The following is a 22144-nucleotide window of genomic DNA, read 5'->3' as shown; positions in this document are numbered from 1 at the left end:
GCCAGAAATGATCGAACATTGAAAAACATTTTCAAAACAAGTACTCAGCATTTGCTTGAAAATACCCAACTGATGGTGAGAGAAAAAGAGCAATTACAACTGCAACAGAAAGTTGAGCAGAGCTGACAAGAAGTTTTCAAGAAGTGGATCACCTCTCCACAGTCAACTACAGTTGCTAGTTTTGGAGCAGTTCAGGAGATCGTAAAGAGCTGGAAGATGGAGAATACATAAAATAATTGTTCAAAAAACTATCAGATCATGTTTTCCCTGACTAAACTAACAAATAGGAATTTGTTCGGAAAATTAAGAGAAATGCCCCTTTCTGCAAAGACCGTCATGGTAAGACCATAAAAACGGCAACATCAGTGAGCAAATTGATTGCATCAGTTCAGTTCAAGTATTTTCAATTGCCTGTGATGAGTCAAGTGAAGTAAACGATATTGAGCAGACAGCACTATTATGCAGATGAACTCTGATGGGCCGCAGGGAGAACTGGTTGAATTCATACCGCTACAGGGACAAACGCGGGGACAGTGCATTTGTGAGGCTGTAGTGAGTTGTCTCAAAGCCAAAGGAAAAAAACACCACTCACCTGGTGTCTGTGTTTACAGATGGGGCACCCAGTATGAGAGGAATACAGAAGGGCTTTATGAATTTACTTCAAAGGTCAATGGATCGAGAGCTGATGACGTTTCACTGCATCTTCTCCCAAGAAGCCCTGTGCGCGTTCCCCCTGAATGTGTGGAAGTTATGAACCTTGTCATCCAAATAGTGAACAAAATAATTGCAAATGGGTAAAGCCATCAGCAGTTTTGTTCATTAAGTCGACAGTGCATTCATATCTCCAGCTGCACAACAAGGTCACAGTGGCTGCCCAGCAGAGAAGAGCTGAAACGCTTCGCTACGTGTCTGGAGCATGTGAAAACCGTTTTGGAAAGCAAAGGCCTCAGGCTCACCTAGGAGACTTCCATTGACTGGAAAAGTTTGACTTCATGGTGGATATGACAAGTCACTTAAACATGCTGAATAAAGATCTCCAAGGAAAGGGAAGCACAGCCCTGCAGACGCTGGAGGGTGTGTTGGCGTTTGAGCACAAGATGACAGTGTTTGCCAGAGATGTACTGAAAGGTACACTCTCTCACTTCCCTCCCTGTGAGAGTTCAAAGGTGCGAACAATCACATAAATTGTGATTATTTCAACCATGCAATTATTGCAATGCCAGCTATAGCTATATATAGAGTATAGATAAAGATTTATCGGTGTCTAAGTTCAAATGCCTGACAGCAGATGTAGAAGAAGTCACCTGCCAGAAGGCTACTCTCGCTAACTAGCACAAGATTTAAAACCTCCCCAAAACAGACAAACGTTTTTGAAACATGGAGCTCCATGAACGACATGTGAACATATAAAAGTATGCATTTGGAGTCCTGTCCTTCTTGGGTTCAACATGTGAGCATGTTTTCTCCAGAATTAACTCCATAAAGTCCAAACATCACTCCCACCTCACAAATGAGAGTCTGCAGTCCTGGGCAGTGCGCGAAGATCAAAGTCAAATCTTACAGCCCGACATATGATCTGCAGCGAACTTCAGAAACAGAAGTCACATTTAACAGGTGAGAACAATGGCATCTTTTTGTTGTATGTTAAGAATGATGCTTCAGTTGATATCTGGCTGAGAAAGAAACACCAGAGGACAAGAGCAACTGAAATGGACTTGTCACAAACAATCTTTACAGCTTTACAGCAACTGTAAAGATGCAGCTAAATGTTGTATGTATAGGTAGTATGTAGGTATGTGGTAGTTTTCATTTAATGTTACACAAATATAGGACACAAATAGGTCAGCATAGTGAGTTCATTGTTTAATTTATTTCTAAGAAGGCCTACAGATGCACACTGCACTTCTGTTTGTTGTATTTTGTGGTGAGAAAGTTTTAAGAAAGATAAAAACTTTCAAAAGTTTATAAGCTGTGCTATATTTTGTGGCTCCAAACTATTTTTCTTTGGCAGAAGCGGGGGCCAAATGGTTCTTTTGATAATAAAAGTTCCAGATCCCTTAGTTCCATAGCCTTATAGGCACTTCTGGCAGGCACCCACTAAAGGCTTTTGGTTTGGTATTTATTTGTAAATGCATTTTGCATTACTAATGTCAGAACATAGAAAACAAACTGCAATTTCCATAGTGTAAGTGTGTCAGGAATCTAATTTGTTGTCGTGAATTGCTTGGACACAAGAAGAACAATCTTAAAGACCTACAAAAAAGCAAGTAGAATGATAAAACAATGTAACAGCAAAGTAAATAAGATAAAGATGAGAACTAATATTAAATTGCTTATACATTTGCAAGACAGAAAACAAAGAAAGATAATAGTGATAGAAATAAAAAGGTGGGGTAAACCAAGGTGCGATATGAGCAAAACGCAATGTCCTTCCAATTTTAAGTTATTACCATGCCACGTGATTTTCGTTCCCCATTTACATTTTTGGGGTCTCCATAAAAAGGGAGGAGAAGGTTACGTCAGGACAAGTTCATGCAAATGTTTAAACCACAGCCAGTCTGCCCCATTATAAAATTACCCCAATGTGAAAACAAAAAAATTCCACCCACTACCTGGCATCCATTTATGAGCGAAAATAACAGGCTTTGGTGGAAAACAACAGGCTCGGACAGAGAAAATGACTCATCCCTCGCTCCATCCCTCTGCCGTACGCTTTTCTCTCTTACTCTTTTCTAGTTAGCGGCATTCATACATCCTGTACACCACAACACAAATGGGAACATGGGCAGCAAAGTAGCGCACAACAAGATCTAGTTGCCTGTTCTGAGAGACTTAATGGATTCACTGGAAGGAAAGTTTTGAAAAAGAGTTGTTTTTTTTAACTGCACCATTTTATGCACCGTAATACGAGCGATCGCTGTTATCGTTTACTTCTGCAATTTTCGCCGGATGTTTTGGTGAATGGTAGGCAACAGCTGATGCATACAGGTCTCTAACTCGGTTTTATAAAATGATAGATCTGTTACAGCGCAAGAGAAGCAATGCCCTGTTTATGGACATTGTTTTTGCTGATTTTAATAAAATGTTTATCAAATATGAAAATGTAAAATGCCTACCACGGCCAACGGATGTGACGACATCGCGATCGCTCATATTGTGAAGGGCCTAACGAACCTTTAAAAACACTCACTCACGAATCATTTAATGGAATGGTATATTAATAATATCAATTCAGACATGGTGATACTGAGTCATTTCTTTTCTAGATCCACAAGAGAGAGAACATTCACATTTCTGTTTGACCCCTGCACATGCTCATGCTATGCAGAATTGTTTAAGAGAAGCTAGTTTATCCGTCAAACTCCTACAGACAGCGAACAGAGGGGGATCTCAGCGTGCGCAATGTTATCAGTGGAGTGTCCCTGTGGAGGAAGCTGCTGAGCAACAGATCTCTGTCCACAGGCGATTTTTACTCAATCAAGTGTATTTCCTGGGACCAGGAAACACATTGCATCCACTCACTTACTACTCAACAAACAGTAGGTATTTAAACAAAGGGGAGTCTTGATATATTGAGGCAGGAAAATATCGCAATAAACAATATTATTGTGGACCACTTGATGCCACTGAAACCAGCTGAAAAATCATGGAAATTTTAGTAATCCCTTGTTCTAGAAGTACATAGTAACTTGTCCTTAAACACATGAGTTGCAATTAGGCCATGATTTTGAAGTTCAATATATTGAGTCATGAAAATATCACGATAAACAGTAATATTGAAGATGCCAGATACTTTCAACTTTAAAGCATGAAAATGAAAGTAAACCTGTGTTCTAAAAGTGCTTAATCCCACCCTAAAATACTACACAAGCTGCAAAAACATAAAATATAATCTAGCACAATTTACTTCAGTTAACAATTATACTTCTACAAAGAAAAAAATAGGGGGAAATGCTAATATATGTACAGACGATAAATACTGAACCCAAAAATGCATTGTTTATCTGTTATGTATCAAACGGTAAGTCGATATAATAATCATCGTGACAACCCTATAGGGAGTCTTTTAGCAAACATAGATGGTGTTTTAGTAAAGGGCTTCTGAAAGAGAGACTTGTATTTCAAAACATTATTCATTATTATTTTGATCAGCGTATACTATAAATAAGCCTGTTCCTGTAGTCACTTCATTAAGTATAAATGCTGTTTAACATGTATTGTTTGAATTAGTGACAGAGGGAAAGGGAAGGCATCATGTTGTGTATTGTTTATTGCAGTCCTGTGATAATGGTATGATAAATCATGTGTTATAAATGGTAAAATGGTAAATGGTAAATTACCATGTGTTATAGAAGGAGTGTGTATTGTATTATTTTATTTTGCATTACCTGGCCAACCCATCCATGTGCCATTAAATGATAAAAGAAATACAAACTATTTAACACTATGTTTTACAATAGAAAAGGAAGAAAAGAAAGAATCTTCACTTTCAAGTTCCCCAATGATTCTGCACTCATTCACTGGAAAGCCAGGAACACAAAACCAAAAGTGCAGAGGAAAATTTGTCGCATTAAGGATGATGACACACCCTTGAAACCTTCCACAACTTTCACATTTCTCAAGAAAAATAACTATAATTTCCAGTACAAGCAGCTTCCTCACCACAGTTTAGAATCATGCCGTAAACATGGCCGCTCTATGTTAAACTGCTGGTCTGCACAGCCACATGAAAGGCTGACTCAGAGTGGCGGCACCAAGTTTGTGGTTGAAAGCAACTGCCTTTAAGACTCGCAGACTTATTTATTTTTAACATTTGAACAGAAATGACTAATGCATTACCTGCATGCACGGATTAACTGTATGCATCTCAGGCATACGTCGTGGAATAGCCACAAACACAGACATCTCGGTAAGAAGCAAGAGGAAGAAAGTGCAGTGGGGTGGAGTCTAGATCCTGAGTTTGTTGTGGACTTGTTTGTTGCTCCCTTCTGTGGCTGAAGGAGCATAGATCTTCGGAAAAGAAAAGTGCTGGTCGCGGCTGTCGGCAGCTGCTCTAAATGCATTTATTTACACTCGCACAAAACCGAGCGGTGCATGTGGTGGACAGAGGAATCGGTGTTCTCGAAGCAACACAACGGCTCTCACAGACGGAAGACAATGAGTGGATTTTACAAAAGCGGTTAGCGCAGTTACCAGTGGTTAGCTTTGTACTGATGCCGCATTGTACGACACTGCCACTTGTTTTGTTCTTTTTTACCTTTAACCTGTCATCAAAACAAGACAAGTGTGGGGACCCTTTGCTGCAGTAATGATAAAATAGGTCAGATTTTATGATTGTATTATTGTATTTTTTTTTATTAGACAAGCTTTTCCACAAATTTGTTGCATAGAAAGCGTCCAAAGCAGCCTCATTTTAATCTGTGGTCAGTAATAATGCTAGATCTGTTATGTTGACTATGATTTGTGAATGCAGCATATTACACACAATGTTTAAAGGTTCTCTTATATCATGCTTCTTTTTATAGTATACCTATAGTCTTGGTATGTTTTGCAGTATAACTTAAAAACAATGTAAGCGTCTAAATAATATGCTCGTGTTCAATTCAATTTTAAAATGCAGTTATACTTAAGGCCAGCAGAGTGCACACTTCATCCTTTTGTGGACCAGTGACCAGAGCCGCATAGAAAAATAATAATATAAATAATAAAAATATTACAACACAGTTATGTATCGGCAAACATGCTAATCGGTGCGAGGGAAACGGTTTAGCAAAGGACAGGATCGGAACAAGCTTGATGAAGACATCGAGACGATAAAAGACAGAGGAATATCACGGAGGTCTGTGTGACGCAAACATGAGTGCGGGCCAGCGTTTTGGGAGCGTAACAGGGAGACAGACTGAATATTTATCACTGAAATGCATGAATGAAAGAAATCAACACTCAAGGTACTCTATGTTTTTCATTTGTAAGTGACTTTATTAAAACCTAAAATATGCATAGGTTTATTTTGCCCTTAAGACACTGTGTGAACATAGTCGGATGTCTGTTTGCAATTGAGGGCTTTGAAAGTATAGACCCTTTCACGGGCTGAAAACCTTGAAGTGTTTCTTTCAGAAACTTGATTCCTTAGTTCAAAAGTTTAAACTTGACAATAAAAATCTCAAATGATTGATTCCATATTCATGCATACACGGACATAAATGTGTCTCTTATCCACTCTCAACTCTTTAAATTTGAGGAAAACCTATGGAGTCTAAAACATAATGTCTTGTGTCAACAAAAATAGGTTAAAAATACGACAAATCAGCAAACGCAGCATGGAGATAGAGCAGAAGTATTTGTGGAATGGTGGAGTTATGCAAGTGTTGGTGAATCGGCCAGAGCTGCGCTGCCAGCGGGACGGATTCAGTGGAAAGAAATGAAAGCCAGTGAGTGAATCAGGGCTTTAACCAGGTTTCATTTACAACTAGTCTCACAAACAAACCTATGAAACGCTCTAGTGTTGCAGATAAACACGATATAATGTCAGAGTTATGTTTCATCCTTTTCCAGATTAGGAATATCAGATACCGGCCACAGAGGTACGATTCTGCTGTTTGCTTCACTCCGGTGCGAACAATTTCCTTTCCTGGCTAAGTTGAATTAAAATACCTGACCTCCCTGCAGTCCTTGGCATCCTGCCAGTGGTGGGGCCACTCAACCTTGGTGAGGGTTGCTAGAACTGTCTATCTGACACCAGTGAGCAGAGAAAATCCCTCTGAGGATGTGTGACTGTAAAAACAAATGAGCAATAACAATCTATAGGTTACATTATAACAAAAGCATTTATTGTGAATCTACTACTTTGAAAGTATCTTACATACTATCATTTTTTTTAATCTATTCTCAATGCTACATAATAAGCAAAATTTGAAATAAAAATAAATCCAACATTCAGTACACTTAAAATAATCATATTATAAATAAGCAAAACTGGAGGTATTTTTTGTTTTAAAATAGTGATGTCCTTCTCTCTTCAGTTGCCATAACATTTATGAAAAAAAGATCTTTGTTTTTTCTTTTGTTAAAAAGAAGAAAAGGTACATTATGTAACTTATAGGGGAAAGTTGAATGTGTATTTGACCTTTCAGTGACCCGGCGACTGTATGGGTGGTTCACATGGTGCCTTTATTTTTCATTACAGTGGCCTCTGTGATGCTGTAGGAGCAATTGTTTTATTAGGGTTCTGGCAGGTTTTCTGAATGGAGTGTATGTGTAACCATGGAGCTGGTCAGATCAGCAGAGAAAACCCAAGAAATCCTAAAAACAATGGATCCTGGAGCATCCTAGAGGCCACTAAAATGGAAAATACAGGCACCATGCTAACCATACAGCTGCTGCTGAGTCACTGAAAGCTCAAATACGCACTGATAACTGCTTGTTTTTTTTATAAATAAAAACTTACATAATGCACCTTTACAATAATTATAACATGATATTTAAACATCAATGTCAATTCTTCCCGCACACAGAACGTCAACAGCCTTCATCAGGGTTTTTAAAGAGTTTAAATAAATGGTTTTATTTATTTTTTCTTATGTAAAAAAGCATTTTCATGAGTCTGGGGCTCCTTGTTTTTTTTCTTCTTTTCTTTCATCTTTTTCTGCTCTCTGAATACCAAAGAGCACATTCAACATAGGACAAATCTTAAACTTCCTGACCACTTTGATATTACATTTTTGGGACAAGCCGTTTATGCTACACACCGCGGCAGCTAACACAAGCGCCACAAGCCGTGAAAAGCCCACATGAAACAAAAAAAGAAAACAGGAGTGGAATTAGAGCAAGAGTTCTACAGTGAGGTGTGCTAACCGTATCTGATCTGCTCAGAGTCAATGGGCCGCGCAGTGTCATTTAATTATGTGGTGCTGCCCGGCTTGAGGAAGCTGTGCCAGGGTTTGTTCTTGTAGCTGAGCAGTTGAGTGTGTCCGAATGGTCAGCTCAGGACACAGCACCCAGGCTGAGTGGACGAGCAAAAGGCTAGAAAATAAGGGGAAACTGTAGAGTTTTGACCGAGCATCACCTGATAGATTACCACATTTCTGAGAGGTTTAGCTGGATTATGTACATGCAGTTACACACTTTCGAAGTTTCATTACAAGCATTATTAACAAAATGGCAATACACACCCATCATGTATTGCTCTTCTTGCTCACGGTGCCGTCACAACAAGCCTTCCTTTTCAAGACGCTGCACAGGGGCTTGCACAATCGCAAATGAATCTCAATCGCAAATAATTGTTGTCAGCAAATCGCAAACACTTTCATTATTTGCGCAGTACAATATAATATGCCAACAACAAAACAGCCTGTCACCATGAGGTCTTATTAAATTTGGAACAACAACTCTCCAAAGCTTTCACACAGACCCTCCACAGTGCAACTGCTCCCCTACAGAGCTCCTCTGTGACTCAAAAGCAAAAGAAAAGAAAAAAAGATCATCAGCTACAACTTGAATCCATGATCTTGTCCTGTAACAAACTTTAACAGGAAAGGCAATGTAAAAGCAGGAGTGAATGCTGGAGGAACAGCAAGGAAAGTGTCAGAAATGGACTGGAGAGAGTCCAGTGAAACCGTAGACAGAGCTAAGAAAGAGTGTGTCACACAGCTGACTCAGAATACACAGTGCAGTGTGCACACAAATCTGAGAGCTATAGCATACAATCGCATCCACAACAAATGCGTAACAGTGAACACGACAGAACATGATAGTTTAGTTTATAGTTAGTTAAAATCTCTATCCACTCAGACACCACCTATCAAGAGTATAACAGACCAGCCCACTGTGAAACTGAGAAAAACAGAAGCTGGCTGGCTGTACTGCACCAGTCGTATAGTTCTAATCTCGAAAGGACTGGGCGATATGACAATGAAAATCAAATTGTGATCTGATTCCTGTGACCATCTGGCAGTTTGGAGAGATCATGATTCAGTGGAATTTCAGTTTAATGCAGCTCCATGCTCAAATACAGACACTTTTCTCGACTTACTCCTCCTAAAGCTAGCTGATTGCTCTAGTTGATATCTTGACATATCTCACCAATTCAAAAAAATACCAATCTACTCACATACTATCCACTGCTTCTTTGATTTGCCTTTGCGAACCATTCAAGCAAGTGAAATCTCCCCGGTAGTGATCTGGTAAGCTTCGCGTACATGTCCAACAGGGTACCGCTGGTCCATGTGTGAAATTAAGTGCTTTGAGCTGTGATTGGGCCTGCTGTGCAACTCGGGTCTAATTTTAGAAAAGCCAAAGTAGAAGTTGGAAGAAAATGTGGTGTTGAGTAACCAGATAAATTAACAACACTCATTATGTTACTTGCACACATTAATGATATAGTTTTCTTTGCTTAATAACTGTGGCACAGTGGAATAGGTTGGCCTCACGATAAGAAGGTCGCATGTGTGTTTTCTGGATTATAGCCTATGCATTGCATTACATGTGGAGGTGGCATGGTTTTTCTCTATTCTATGGTTCTGATCGTGCACAGTCAAATAATAATCCAGCAAGGTTTTCGGTATTGAAACTAGTATTATTTATTTTATTTTCTTTTTTTTTATCATCTGAAACAATAGTAGCATTCATGCAAAAAGAATCAGTTCTTGCAAAAATGCAGCCTCTGGTATCCAACATTACCTTCTAGTTTAAAATGTAGGTTTACATATTTATGGAAAAGCACAGGCCTGTAATAAACTGCCAAGTTGGTTTAACTACTGTAATAAGCAATAGGTCTACAATTTATCCTTATTCTTAATTACAAAGGATATATATAACCATCATATCATTATAATACGAAAAGACTGCATCGGATCGGCTGGCATGAAGTGTTAAAAATCGTATCAGGAGCTCAAAAAGCTGGATGAGGATATCCTCCCTACTATTGGATAGGTGTTCTCCTTTTCTGACAGGTTATCCAATTAGGCTGACGTTTTAATGTCAAGAATTAGTTCTTTGTGTATTCTAACATTAAAGAAAACTACTAATCAAGTACAACAACTATATGCATTTCAGAACATCTTCGTAGACCTCTAAACTATTGGGTTTTCAGATGTTTTAAACTTTATCTGACCCCGTGGAGACTTTATACGTTTCATGGTTTTCAAAGAATATCTTATTGCCTAAGTCAGTGGTTCCCAACGTTTTTTGTCTTTCGTACCCCTTGGGCCTTTCAGTGGTCAACCGTGTACCCCCTACCTCAAGGGTGTTGCAGTTTATTTAGAAAGTAATTATTTGTAAAGTAATTAATTATAAGTGGTATTTGTAAGAAAAAGGACAAAGTTGCAGTCAAAATAAACCTAAAATTCTCCCAAAGCAACACATTTTACTGAAAAATATAGCTTTTCCTATCAAAAATGATACATGATGATACATTTTCCCCTTTTTTCAATCTGAAATAGTTCCAAGTACCCCCTGCTAGGTCCTCGAGTACCCACAGGGGTCCCCGTACCCCTGGTTGGGAAACACTGGCCTTAAGTAACTGCTGCCTTTGCGATTTGCAAGTCGCAGCAAGTCAAAATTGCAAATCCGCTTCGATCGCGAATGCGCAGCACTTCCAACACAATCATCCATTTTACAACTCCACGTCCATGTATCCTCCTCTGTGCTAAAAAACCCACGCTGGCAGTTCTCTCCGCTCCCTCGCGTTCTCCTCGGTAAACAGGACAGACATGCCGAGGCGCTTATTGGCGGCTCAAATTGCGACAAATGAGCCAACATTTTTTTGAGTAAAAGTGCCTGAAAAGTCTCCTACTGTCCTTTGCGAGCGGATGTAGTAAATTTCTGCCCAGACATTTCGGTCCTGTTGTTTTGCGTCCAACCGAGGATCAGCGCTTGTAACCGTTCTCTGTTTGCAGCTGTAAGCAATAAGTAATTAGAAGCAATGACAGTTTGTTTCCTTTGAGAGTGGCTGGACACAGGGTACTGCCAACTTTGCACACAAGTGAGCGCGAAACAAGAGCATTCCACTAAATGTGTAGCTCAGAAAATGAAGTTATTTAAATTTGTGCATTGCGAGGGGGGGTGTTTGTTTTTTTTCCTTCTTCTTCTTCATCTGTTGAGGGAATGTGTTTTCTGGTTTGCTTCTAGGCCTTGCTCTAAGTCCTCGGAGCAGGCCAAATGACTTGATAAACAAAACCGTTGTTGTTCTTCTTGAGCAAATTTGTGCTTAATCAGATTTACAACCAAAACCTAGCGCTGGCCCCTAAACAGATTTTTTCATTCTTGTCATTACAGCAATTGGAGCTTTTTAAGTCTGTGGTATCTCGTGAAAGCAAGCCCAATACTATCGCTGCGCAATTGTCTTCACTTTTGCCATCGTCAGATAACCTTGAAACTGCTGCCAAACAAATGGTGTTGTGATAAGAATAGGATGAATACGTCAATAATAAGAAGAAGGCCAACAGGGAAGAGAAAGGACTGGCACTGAACTGCGATGGCGCACTGAACAGTTTTGTTGCAGCAAGATTTGTACCATTATTTGCTATATTATATAAATTAAACGTTTTATTCATACCAAGCTTTACCTTTGCTATAATAAGCTGTAGTTGATTTTCTTTAGGAGGCATATTGCAGTAGCTTTAAAAAAACGCATGCTATAAGGGCTGTAATTATACATTCAACTTTTCTGTTTAGTTCAACTATTTGGGGGGTTCAGTTTATTTGTTTTTTCAGTACAAAAAGCAGGAAAAAATGTGTAGAGTATTAATGTGATCTGTGAAATAGATATTAAAATGCAATTATTTCTTTCCTGTAATCGACAACTTATGAGGTACAAGGATTTCTTTTCTGTATGTATTTTATTGCCTCAATCAGGTCTTTATCTTTTGAATTAAAACAAAATTTAATCTAATTTATCTTTAGTGTCAATTTCACCTTTAAAATGGGTAAATTTACCCCAAGACCGGGTTCAAAGTAAAATGAGCCACAAGATAACTTTTTTTGAAGATCAACATTTTTAAAAGCAAATTTCCAGACAATTTCTAAAGATGCAAACTAGAAAACATCCCAAAATGTTAATTAAAAAAAATATCTATTTCATACTGTTTTTACACAACAACCACCAAACCACCAAAGCAAAAAGTGTTGCATCTTACCCCACTCTCCTCTACGCAGTGCTCAGTGCTTCATGTTCCTGTCATCGATCAGATAGATACTATTGATAACAGGCTGAACACACGACGAGATCACACCAGCAGCAGTACATAAGGTTAAGTTTACTCGGGCTTTTCATCAAAGAACTAAAGAGTGGATCAAACGTTTTGCTAAAAGAAATTTTGTTTGCCACATACGACCAAGCGATGTTAAAGCTCCGCCTAACGCTCTCATTTGATCTCATATGAATAGTGCAAATATCAAATATCTACTAGAGATGCACCGATCCAGCTTTTTTTGCTACCGATTCTGATACTGGGGTTTGAGTATCTGCCGATATCCGAGATTTACCGATACTAAGAGACTTTGTTAAAAGTTCCTCTTAGTGAACATTTTTATTTACTCTTTTCTCCATTTTGTCACGATGTTACAGATCAATTATATCTATTGATAAACTATTGGATAAACATTTAACAAGGATCACTGGACTTTTCCACTCTAAATGTCCTTGGGTATATGACAGGCTTCAGGTTACATTAATAGAAGTGATCTGATCATTAAAAATATGCTGCATCAGTTATTTCTTAAATTAAAATACAAACATTTGGCTTCAGCAGTGGTTATTTCATTTTATTGAAGAACCTATTTATTTCTATCATAGGTTCTTACCCAGGCTTGATTAGTTTCCGCAAGCATTAGCATGCACCCACTAGCTTTAGCATACTGATGGGATTTTGTGCGGCAGTCAAATATACCTTTGCAGAGGTTAAAACTAACTTAGCGATTGAATTACGGTACAACTCAGGTTTTTGCTTCAAAATGATATACAGCATGCCCATATTCACTTAGACTTAGGTGGTGAAAGTTGTGTTTTTAAGGCGTTGAGAGTCAAAACTGGTATCGGTTCACTATCGGATATTTGTAGCCAGTGCCCGATATCATATTTTTTCCGGTATCAGCTCCAACATCTGATCGGATCAGTGCATCCCTAATATTTACTCCAAAAACCTGTAAACTTTCTTTATGCTACATGTTCCTACACATTCACAAAGCCACTCCCGTTGTCATTCCGACGGTTGCGGGAGTCCCAGGGCAAAGTCTTTAAGGACATGATGAGAAACCATAAGTTTGCTAATCTAACCAAAATAATGGAACACTTGTAAAACCCAATAGCCTACTCAAGATCGCCAATTCAAGTCCCAAAGCTTTAATTCATTTTCCAACATATTCAGAGAGATCTACAATAGCCTATTATTCTATAAAGAACTTAAAAAATACACCCCCTTGACGTGCTGATTCATGTTTCTGCAGAGATATTAGAGCTACTACTGCTACTACTGATTCTATAGCGACGTGTCTAGGGAGAATATAGTAATCACTTTAGGAGACCACAAGCCACAATTACTGAAGTAAATTTGGCCTGAAGAGATTCCAACCTCTGAGCAAACAATATTAAACACACATTATGGTGGGGGAGGTGTGCGGGGGACTGGGAGGGGTGGCTACAAATATATAGAGAAGCATTGCCAGATTATTGTACTGACATGGTTTTGCAGCACTATGATAATTAAGCCTGAAAGCCAATATATGAATTTTCCTAGATGAACAGCACATCTACCGTAGAATTAAAGGCAAAAAAGTAGCCATGAGGCAGAACGAACCATGTAAACAGAGTGGATTTACCGAAAATCACAAACCAGGATACTGGAACACATTTGGAAGCCGACCGAGACCTGATTTTAAGAGCAATTATAAATCTAAGGGTAGACGTAAAGCAGCCAGATGCAGTCCGCCTCCTGTCTGCCTAAAAGAGTGAGGCGATGGATAAGGAGGTCTATAAAACGTATTCAGGATGTCAGCATGGCGATGAGAGCTTAAAATGCCAACCAGGAGGAAATAATACACTACAAATGTCAGTTGTAATTTTCAATTTTCTGCCAAGAACCACACAGCGAGCCCAAAAAACAGGAGAAGAAGAGAATGACTCTATGAACTATGCACCCCTTTGCGTGCTTTCAGATTATGTCACAGCATTCTATGGAGGGTATGCCGATTATGTCACAGCCTGGCAACAACAGGGGTCAAACGAGAGTCAACTTTGAGCTATGAAATTTGTCCGGAACATTCAGGGTTTTCGTGTGGTATAGTAAGAACATGGACCTACTGTATATGATCAATTTTCTGTTTCATTATTTGTAGATTTTTAGAGCAATTATTTCACAAAAAATCTTCAAAGACAATATGGCATTTACTATCAGCTTTAAAACACTTTTCTTTTTTTTTCTTTTTTTTTTTCACCAGTACCATTTAAAACAGAATCGTTTTCATTGTATTCCTTCAATGCTGTTTCGGCCACAGTATACACTGCAGACCTGTCAATTAAAATGCATACTTTTAACTTCTCAAACATGTTTTTGACAATACTCTTTCAAAACTACATATACCAGCAAATGCCAACTTTTCACCTATTTCAGCTATATTTAATGAGCTCACTTCAATACACCAATGAGATACTCTTCAACACAGCGACACATGTAGAACAGCATTTTAATGGTTTCCCAAATAGCCACAGAAATGTGAATTTGGCAGGTCGCTGCGAACCATCCCAGATCATTCATCCATTCATAAATCAAAGTACAATCCGCCATAGCTCGAACACGTCTGGGGGCTTCGTTTTTGTCCCGCCAACAGGATCAAATGGGTGGAGTCAGCTTTTGGGACGGGGGGGGGGGCTCATGTTGAGTTACGACCATCAGCTCCACCTCCCCCATGGGTCTGTCCGTGCGTCCCCGCCTACAGTAGCATCAGACGGGACCAATAGAGGAATGAAAGAGCCCCTAAACTGGGCCTCCTCCCCGGCACAGAGAGACGGAGACATACAGGAGCTGAATCTCACTTGAGTGTTTTATGTTTCCCGTCTCACTGCGGGGCCATTCCACATAACACGCACCACTGTCCGCACCCGCCCTCGCGCTTCCATTACCCCCGGCCTGTGGGGCTGCTCTGGAGCTCGTCACACGGTACGAGCTGTTAATGTGGCAATGCAAAGTCAGGTAAAGTGTTTCGATAAACGCAGGGATGACGTAGCTAGCACAGTTGATCGAGTTCTGTTCGTTGAACTTGCAGGGAGAATGATGCGTCGATGAAAAAGGTAACTCTGATACTGTGTGTGTGGCCCGACTTGGTCTCACAGTTTCTGGATTCTCACAGGAGTGATGCCGAAATGACGTCGTAGTGCAAAAAAACACAATAGAAATTTTTTGTGACTTTATCATTTCACTTCCTTGTAGTGGCATGCGATCCTATCAACTAGCAAGCGGGCCAACACAAAAGAGTAAGCAACCTCATGCTGTTTCTGATTGGATCAAATCAAGCAGTGATTTAAATGCACGATTACTGAATTAAACAAAGACGTCTGAAAAAAAGCGTATACAATGAAGTTCACGCCTCAAGCTCGTACAGTGTGACTAAGCTGCGTGCGCACAACAGGTCTCCCGTTCTGATGGTTTCTCCCAGATTACAGAAAACACTTCCCCCACTGCAAGTCCCCGCTACAGCACTTCATACATATCCACACACACGGCGGCAGGTTTAATCAGTGCCTGTACTAATGAGCCAGGCGTGCTTTTAGTGTGGCTGTAAAATTTAACTCAGCCATCTACGTAATTAAAGGGACCGGACTTAAATCGATGGAAAAGTCGGGAAAATTCAAGTCTTTCAAGTAAACCGACAAGAAATAATGTTACGAAGTACGGTTCGGATTCTGTAGCTGGTAGAGCTTGTTGAGAGACTGTTATTGCGTTGACTTTTTTTCTTTTTTTTCATTAAAGCGGCCGTTTTCGTAAGCAGCCCTCAAGTAAGAACTCTCTATGGGGGCAGGTCTAGGAAATAGAGACATATTGTTTTTTTCCAAAAAAAGATTATTTGTACAAAGTCTTAACAAACACCCGAAAAGATACACACAGTTAGAGGCGAGCAAAGTCACTTTGAACAGACAAGGACAACATTTTTGAATATTTTACATTTTAAACCAGAATTTTTTTGTTTTTGAAGAACTTGGGCAGTAAAAATAGTTGAGCAATGTCACTAGTTTCCAAGAAATTTAGATTTAATTCCAGTCTGAATCCAATTTAAGTCCATCATTTTGGTCCAATTACGTTAAGTAAACAGAAATCTATTTGGTAGTTGAAGTATTATGATATTAACTGTAATTGGAATAACGTTATGATGTTGTTACGTTTCCTATAATCACACAGCCCTACTTAGTTGTATCATATTTTATCTATTTCAGCACGAATAATGCAAAAGATTGTGTTGCTGTTTTATTGCAGTAGACATGTGACACAAAGATTTGCCTTAAAAAACTTACTGTGTACATTCATTTTCCTCGGTCAAGTCAAACCACATGAAATGTCAACTATATCATGGGCTTCATGATGTTCTTTTATTTTTTATTTATTTTTTTTAAGCTATACGCTGATTCTCAATTTTGAAAAATACCAAAATTATTAGTTGACTGTAATATTATACAAAACATTTGGCCTCTCTGATGACGATGAAACCTACAAGTGAAAAGCCATCTTGAACTATTTTACTTGTTGCTATTAGCAGCAGAAAAGATATGTTGTTTCTGCTCCAAATTCTTCATATTCTAAACAAACAAACTGACCACACAATGTTTTTTTTTTTCTTTTCGAGATGAAAGAGAATGTTTCCAATTGTCAGGGCAAGGAAAGCAGTACATTTCCTCATTTGATTTTAAAATGGAGAAAAACAAACAAAAAAAACACCATCATCAGTAACGTAACATCTTTTCAACGTTCCCATATGGACACTGTATGACCCTATGTGTGACATAAGACTCCATTGACATTCGATTCCACTCCCTGGGGACCCCGCTGATGACAACAGACAATGAGCCTGTAGTACACTAATGTTTCTGCTCAACAATTACCGCCCATAAGGAACCCATTAGCTCACGTACGGCACACTGGTATCCCGACGTCAATGCTTGTCCAAATGTCACGAGGGCTTCTGCTTTCCTCCTCCTCTGATCTATTCTACACGCCGCACACATCCATCCACTGTGCCCGTCCAGAAAGCCACGGGGATCTGCCAGTGTAAACACCTGCTATCTGCTGAGGTCAAAATCCGCCGCAGCGAGTAGTCAGAGAGAGTCTTTGTGTGAGATAAACAGCAGAACATGTTTATTGAATGGCGGTCGGACCACTGGAGAAAGATGATGACAGGCCATGGTAATCCACGTATGAGTGCATTCTGAATATTGTATATCTTCCATCTCATGTAAACACCGAGGATGATACTCGTGGTAAAGCTGGGCACGCTCACGCTGCAGTTATAAAAATAAACCAATAGTTTAATAAAAATAGTGGGGCGGGGGAGAGAGGGTGAATTTGACCTTGGTTCTGATCCAACAAATTGACTTGAAATATTTAGTGGTAAAAACTGGCATGTTACCTATAAGAGTATTATTTATTTTTTTAAAGATGTTGAAAAGTGTTTGTGGTTCAAGTGTGGCCAGACTATTCTGGCAGGTTACTTGCAAAACCCTTAAGACAAAAGATTTAATGGTTATTTTAAAAGAATCTGCAGAGCTAAAGGACTCACCCTCTAGGTGTTATTCCAGGATTGTAGATTGACTGGGAAAACAATACTATAAGGTTAAGAAATGTTCCTTATCATCCGCCGTTTAGACAGTTTATTTTAAAAACTTTAAAGTTTGTTTCCAGGTACCCTTATATGACTAGCAGGGGATTGCATGAAAAGGCCTGCTTATAAAAATGTAAAAGCCAATACTACTATTTGGACAGATTTGAATTTTGCTAATGTTGTGCAGGGAAAAACATCTTTGTTGTGCAAAAAGGACCTTGTAAAATTAATAACACATTTGCATAAATCAACGGGTCTACAGTGTGCCACACAAACATCAAGCAAAACTTTGCACCACTCATAATGAAAACCAGGACATTAAATGTTACAGGTATGTTTTTAGGTCATATATTATTTTTTATGTAAGCATTAACAAATAGGCCAAAGTAAAAGGCCAATTTGCAACACCTCATTTTCAAAGCATTGCTGCTCTTCCATGAAACCAACACAGGGCGATTTACACCTCTGCCAGACCGCCATCTCTTTTACTTCTTCCATTTGCGAGGGGGAAAAAAATAGTGTCTTGAAAAGATCCCAGCATTTCTGAAAGGTACACAGAAAGGAAGGAATAATAGAAGACAGAGTGATCCCACGCTCAAAAGGCTGTGCGCACAGGAGAATGTCAGTGGTTGGAGTGGCACACACACGTACATTCCATATTTCTGGGAATTAGCTTACATCTCAAAACAGTACGCTGCTGCGAGGGGCCCATGCATCTGTTATCATTTTACAACCTGCCCGTAACTCAGCAGCCTCCCCTGTACAATGCGCTCCACTAAGCACCTCATTATAAAAAATGAGTCTTTTGCAGCTCACTCAGGTAATGGCCGAGTGGGAGGGAGTCTTTAGGTGAACTTGTCATACGTCAGCAAAAAGTCTGATCGGCCTTTTCTTTTTTTTTTGCAACCAAACTTGCAATTTCCGGGACGCCACGGCACACGGGCCAACAATTGATTGACACAGGGCTGTTTGATTCCAATAGTGAAAATTGTGAGAGAAACCAACTGCACAACTTTTAGGATCAGAGTCTATGTTTGCATGCTAAAATCAGATTAGTCATACTGCTTGATAAGACGTTTGTAACGACGTCTGTTCCTCCGCAACGGTGGCCTGGCATTGGATTTTAAGTTTGTAAGAAGAGTAAAGTTTTGTAAAAATGTTGTGAAAGTGATTCTTGGTGAGTATATAGCACTGACAACAACTAATGAAGTCATAAAAGATACAATGAATAGAGAGCTGAAGAATAGTATCAAAACACTTAAGCCAACGCAACAGAATTGAAATGTGAGTGATTACTTGTCTGAAAAATATGCATGTTTATTCAACTGTTACGTAAAAAGGTTACCCAAAACAGCTGTTAGAATCAAGAACGAGCAAACTGCTTTAGTACAAGAAAACTACTAATTTCTGTGACTTTTGGATTCAAGTCTTAATTTAACTTAAAGTATCAAAGATTGTCCCTTCTAAAACTAAAACGAAATCTGCTTTTCCATTAAAAGACCAGAGAAGACAATTATTGTTTCTACTCTTTTTGTGAATAAACTTAATAAGAAACACAGGCTGTTGCACCAACAACGGTGGAGTCAGGTAGGAAACCTGTTATTAACTTGTTACAGGAAGGGTGTAAAAGCACAAACTCTTTGCCAAAACGTTTAAACACACACCTCTAGTGACTTAAACACACAACACTGAAGTTGTCATGGTTCTAAATGCACCAAAATTAATAAACTATTCTCTTCTATTTTATGTTATTCTAGAAAGTGCTCTAGGCATTGCATAACATACTACACTTTATATTTTTAGCCTTGAATATGCAGGCCTTCCAAAAGGGATCCACACTATGTTTATGCTCTGATATCCATTCGCCACTGTACCACTCTATATGTTAATTAACAAACACTTAAACGTCAGTAATAAGCACAGCTCATTGCAAAAGCCGAGCTGGGGTATGGCGCATGCATGTGTGTGGCCTGTCCAGCACAGAGTCTTTCCTTGGACCATGTTAAGCCTAACCTCGTGTTTGGGACTCCCCTCAGCTCCATGCGTACGAGTCCCTTTGTCTCCCGCGCCTTGCAGCAGAGTGCAGCCAGCCTCCACTCACTTCACACACACACTGACACCTCCCTAGTCTCTTTGCAAAATCACAACATACCTTCTACATGACTCCCAGGAACGCTCCAATGCAGCGACATACACAGTTGAATACAATACCGTAACCACCTAGGTTTATTTGGCCATCGGCGTTTTGGATTTGCAGTGTTTTGCGCACAGACTATAGCCGTATTACTGCGGGCAGGCATACACATGTGGAATGTGGAGGGAAGCGCCCGCCTCACAGTAACGCCTCAGCGGGGCATGGAGAGTGTAGAATGGGAGCTAAAATGCCATATGGACGTGCACAGTGCAAGTCATGTGGTGCAAACCCGCATGTAAACATTGTATCCCACTGAAATAAAGGCGAATTAGCCCTGTGGCAAACATTACGCACAGCGGCTAGCATCACAACATTGCGTAGTGTCCAATTTTAGACATTGTCCCTTACCTGATGTGGCATATCAACCTTTAACTTGGCTCAGTCTTGGAATTCAGACAGTTCCCCGGGATTTTAAAGTTGAAGGCGGCTTACACTATTCCCCCAAGTAGAAAACTTTGTCCTTGATATGAAAAAAAAACTGTCAACAAAGAAGAAAAGAGGCGTGATTAGGGACTGGTTAAGTAACGGCCAGACGAGTGGGAATGGCGTGGGGCTGACCACGATGACGTACCGTTATTATTAGGAGTCAAATATAGCAAAAACAAACATTTAAAATGGAGCTAACTAGTTGGCTAAAGTCTTGCTAATGATACATTTGCATATTCATTAAAATTCCGCTATAAATTCATGAAGTTGACAGATTAGAGCTCGGATAAAACTTTGACAATAGCGACAGCAAAACTTACATTTACCACAAAAGCACAAGATTAAATAGTGGCCGGAAAAAAAGTAGATTTTCAGAATAATATCCAATCGTCAACCATTAGTGAGTAAAACATTACATGTCTGTTGTATTAAGAATGGTATTCAATGTATTTAAGCAAATCAATTGCATCCCAAACGGGATTCGCTGCGTTTCTCCATTCACGGGGACACGTTGAAGGGGCTCGGTCACTGCATTGGGAAAAAAAAAAAAAAAAAAAAAAACAGCAGCAGCAGTCCTAGCTCTGATGCAAAATTTCCAAACACAAAGAAAGCATGGCACAATAACAGAACAGCTGTGAAAATGTCCCTCTATGGTGGTTTTGAGTGCAACATAGAGGGACATTGTCTGACAGCGCTTTTGCCACACTATTAGCAGCCTGCTATAGAGCAATAATAACTGCAAACGCAACGGCCACTACCGTACTCCTCACACTGGCCCGAGCAGCGCGTGTCACTCGGCCTGAAAGCACTTCTCAGCAAAAGCGAAACAAGAAGAAAAAAAAAACGAAAACTGCAACACTCGATCACTGTTCCAACACGCCGTTGCCCCGCGTAGGACTCCGTCAGACAAGGAAAGGGTGTAAATGAACTTACATTAATCCATGCGAAAAGACGCGCAAGTAGACACGGTGTTAGTCCAGTTTTTAGATCTGTATCAACATAGATGGACAGCACTTCTTTAGATAGTCCCGCCCCCAGTTTAACAGGCAGGCATTTCTATACATATATATAATCCGGGCGGCAGCCAATCACAGCGCTCGACGGTGGAAAAGCGCGCTGCCGATTGGCTGCGGGCCTTATCAATCCTCAGCTGAGCCTCCAGCAGCCTCCAACCATATTAGTCCATGGGCCAGACCAAATATCGGTACCGAAAAGGTGGCAAAGGCTATCATTGATTTTTAAGTAGGTCCATGTCTGAGGTTTATATTTTTGTATGATAGCCTTTTCAGAGTTACAGCTTTATCATAGTTTTCAGCTGTTGAAGTGAACCAACGCCATGTCAAAAAAGTCGCTTTTGACACTGGTCCTTTTTTTGGTTGAGGCCATTTCCAGCCCATTAGATACTGATTTACACCATTGTATTTGGTATCATTGTAAAGAAGACATTTTCATGTTTCATTTGAGCCCAAATGTCCTACTCTGTGACTATTACCATGGTAACCACAGCTCCTCAAACTCAAACCTGAGGACATTTTTTCACCATTTTCATAAAAACAGTTTTACTATGTTTAACGCTGTTTCTTCAAAGAACATCACAGAGACAAATGTTTGATATTGGGAAACTCTCTAGACTCTGAGGATTTAGGAAATGTAGAACATGTCAGTACTTTCTCCACTTAAGGCTTCACTGTGAGCCCCGAAGTAAAAGAATGTCCACCTCAC

The 22144-nt window shown here is 39.6% G+C and overlaps 1 protein-coding gene across 1 annotated transcript in view; it reads right to left on the bottom strand.

Moving 5' to 3' along the window:
* LOC306964260 (vitamin D3 receptor A) overlaps positions 1–21451 on the bottom strand; it is a 60816-nt gene extending 39365 nt beyond the window's left edge. The window contains exons 1-2 of the mRNA XM_079558253.1: positions 21356–21451; positions 20345–20474 (exon numbers count right to left, since the gene is read on the bottom strand). The gene's annotated coding sequence lies outside the window, so the exon portion shown is untranslated. The remainder of the gene's footprint in view (positions 1–20344; positions 20475–21355) is intronic.
* Between the last annotated feature and the right edge of the window lie 693 nt (positions 21452–22144).

The sequence above is a fragment of the Gobius niger genome (genome assembly GCF_951799975.1).
Source record: "Gobius niger genome assembly, chromosome: 6".
In the NCBI taxonomy this organism is placed as follows: Eukaryota; Metazoa; Chordata; class Actinopteri; order Gobiiformes; family Gobiidae; genus Gobius; species Gobius niger.
The sequence above is the reverse complement of the archived record's forward strand: the minus strand, read 5'-3'. Positions and strand labels throughout refer to the sequence as shown.